Here is a 3981-nt window from a genome sequence, read left to right as displayed (position 1 = left end):
CTTCTCTGTTAACATTTATGTTAGGGTTAATTTAGAGGAAGGGTTTCTTACCCAATAATGGATTATGTATTTTTTGTTGCCAACACTTACTGAGGTACTCCTGGAGGAAATAAACATTTGTTTAAATATTGGAAGAACATTGTTGGGTGTTGCCAAAACTTCCCACTTTAAGTATGATAAATGTGGAGAATTATTTCAATGTTATTTAATTTTCCTTCATGACCGATACCATATCCTGTTCTCTTCTTTGTACATATTGACTGCCAATTTATATACATATAGTTTTTGAATTATACACAGTCTTCCATTGTATAGTTGGAAATGTAATATGGGTTCTTTAATTGCTTCAATTCTATGGTTTCCTTTGAGTTATCCTTCAAAAAGACCTAGTTCTATTTTTTTCTGGTACTTGTGTAGTCGTATTTGTTCGCAATGTTGTAGTCTATCACAATTTTTGGTAGCATTAGTTTTCATACTATTAATTCAAATGGTTATGTTGGTAGTCTATTATTGTTTCACTCTTTAAAACTACTATGTGATTGCTTACATAATAGTGAGTTTTTCCTATCACCATGTAACCTTGGGTCAAAAGGAGTTGAAGCCCTCTTGGGTTCCTTCTCAACCCACCGAGTTTTTATATAGAACATCAGGGAGTGGACTGTTCTAACCCCCAGGTTCTGCTTGAGGGTTAAACTAACCTTTAACCCATGTGCCATTGTTTCTTATATAATTCATGTTGTATTGTTCTGTTTTTAGCATAACACAATATTGTCGACTAGTCTATACATGTTTATCTACATATATTGTTTGTTTTCCCTATAGAAGGGTTTTAATTTCGGTCCTTTCCTACAGACTTGTAACTCTATTTTTGCTTACAAATATTTCCATTAAAAATTACTTTAGCCTTGAACCAACAATTTAATAGTTCAATTCTTTTAAAGAAACAAGTATCAACAATATTTAAAATCAAACACTTCTAACACAATCCAATTGCATCATATTTTTAACAGAGTTATGTATACTTATCTCAACGAGATTTAAGTAGTCTAGGAACTCTTCTAGAGAAGTGCCCTCCTCCCTTCCAATGAGACCCACAATTATGTCCGTTTCTCCCCCCCGAGCCACTGGACTTCCAAAATAGTGATGTGACTGAGACCTCTTTGGGTCCAACTCCAGGTATCCAGACCTTCCCCAAAGATCCAACTTAAGGCATTTCAGACTTATCCCCATAGATAGTGTCACATACTCCCTGAGCCTAGTTGAAAATTACCTACTAGGCTCCCTTTCTTTTTAAAGTTTCTTCGGTTAAAGTTAGATTCAATTAGTCGTCTCAAAAATTACATGAACAATTCTTTATTATGCACTACATTTATACGATGCAATTTTTGACAACATCAAAGAAATGAGCCATACCCCTTGGGAATTGCTACTACAACCCCTTTGAGGCTTTACTGGATTTATGATGTGAACTCTTATGTTCAATAGAACCTTAATACACGCTTCCAATTCAACCCTTACACACATATTATAATCTGGAGGTACGATTAACCACGGGCATTCAACAGGACAAGATAAAGACTCACTTCATTTTCTACCTCAATGTCAGCATAGATGAAAACTTCAACATAAATATACCAAAGCTAGTATTGCCCATAACGCAATCATAGTCCCACAGCCGCAGTTGCATGAAGTATTAACATGTGTATATTATGTAACATGCACAATTAGTTAAAAGAACAACATTGGATGCATAATGCATAGCATATATAACCTTAACCATAGTTTATATAGTTTTAATCCTTAACCATAGTTACCCAATTTACGTAGCTTCCTTAAGCATGATTATTCACTATTCTAAACAAAAGACGGGATAACACCAATACTGCATAAGATCCACATATTAGGTTTCTTTACTAATCTTAAATGGGATTGAATGTATATGCAATGGTTGTCACATGTGCTTATATATAATCATCTCATGCCCATAGCTAACATAAACAATTCTACTCATGCATAGCAGTCACATGCACATTATTCAATCAATTTCTATGCAAGAACAACCTAAGAAATTTCTCTTATGTGTTTCAAAACTGACAATATAGAGAGTAACAGTCAACATACAAACATCCCATGCAAACTAGATTATCTGAAAGCATGTCACTCGAAAAACCAAGCACCGCCACCCAACCTAGAACTGATTCTTCTAGTTCACCCCCAAGCCGAGGTTCTTGCCATGGATCAACTGCCTCCTATTGATCTCTGCAATGGGTATTTAATACCCTCTTTCATGATATGGTTTCCATTAGCGGCGTCTTGCTTTTATGGATCTTTTTTATCCATTTGCCTATGCTTTTCTTAGAAAAGCTCGCCTTTCTCTCCTGCAAGGCTTTTCCTCATAAAAGATTGCCTTTCTCTCCTACAAATCTTTTATGTTTTTCTCAATGGATATTTGTCTCCAATACATCCATCTTATCTAGAATTGAATCTAGCGATGGAAATAATACTAGGGGGGTGAATCAGTATTATCAAATCAAACACTTTTCATTTTCATACTCAGATACATATACGCTACTTTAGTTATGGAAACCAGCGTATATACACAATTGTGTCTAAAGCAACTACCATATATCAATAAACTTATGATTCAGTTAATCAATTAAATGTTGATCTTTAATCAGTGCATCAGAACTTCATTAACCATAAGAACAATAAACAGGTGCAATAAAATAGTACAGATCATCACACACATGAACATAAGATATAAGGTGGAAACCTAATGTGGGTGAAAACCACCTGCTGCAATTCGTCTCTATCTTCTTTTAATAAGAAACTCCATTTTACAATATTTCTATACTGGTGCAGTCTTATACGAGTACGCAAGCTTCTACCTGCAGAAGGCTACAACCTTCTCTCGTTCTCCATCTTCTCCTGGAAGGGAGCTACAACCCCCTTAGCTCTTGTACTACCTGATGTACTAGTACATAGGTACTGACCTACAGAAGGCTACAACCTTCTCTTTTCTTCTAGGGACCTCGTTTGACAAATTTTCAGACTCGATCCATCAATAACATCAATCAAACATCAAATGTATCTACATCAACCAATCTCCTTTGCACCAAACAAAACTGAATCAAACAATCACTTCTCTGAATGCTATAGCCAGAAAACAGTAATAGTAACCAGACACCAATCCTAAACCCAGAACACTGCAGTAATAAACAGAAGTAGCTAAAACATATTTTGTGAGACGTACGCTACTTCATTATGTGAAACCTGCATGCATACGCTTCTGTATTAAGGAAAACCTACGTATATGCCTCTTTGAATAACCGTACCTGCGTGTATACGTGCCTTTTCTATGTCGAACCTGCATACATATCTATAAAAGATAATTTACCCTTTTCAGTTATTCAGACATTAGATATACCCAGTTTATCAGATTTATAGATCAAGTCATGTGCCAAATATAATAGATCAAAATCACACAAAGATACTACTATTCAAGCCTTAAGATCTTGACCCATCAATAGAACTTATCCTTCTCCTTGGTTTCTCCTTGGTTCAGATCCAGCTATGCACCATAACCCAATGACCAGTATTCTAGATTTTGCTCTTCATAAGATATTCAATGCTTGAGTGAATGCCTTTGCCTAATGATCTCCTTCCCTTTTTATAGTCTTAGGCCTTACTCAATACCATGGTCCAAAACCACTTAGAACCAATATTTGCATCCAAATACCTGGGTTCAACACTTCGGACGAGATACCATGGTCCAAAACCATACGTCTAAATACCAAGGACCAAATACCATGGACTGAAAATAAGTTTTCCCACATGTATGCACTTTTCGATGCATGAAAGTGCGTGCATATGCATACGCGACTTTTGATAGGCTATCTCGCGTGTATACGCGACTTGGTTAAATAGAAACTGCATATATCTCTTTTTCTTTTACTCTGAGAGCCTGAACTGTGATCTGTC

Source organism: Pinus tabuliformis, chromosome 8, assembly GCF_031772625.1.
Source record: "Pinus tabuliformis cultivar Carrire ecotype Pingquan chromosome 8, CPIR1, whole genome shotgun sequence".
Taxonomy (NCBI): Eukaryota; Viridiplantae; Streptophyta; class Pinopsida; order Pinales; family Pinaceae; genus Pinus; species Pinus tabuliformis.
Note: the sequence above shows the minus strand (reverse complement) of the source record.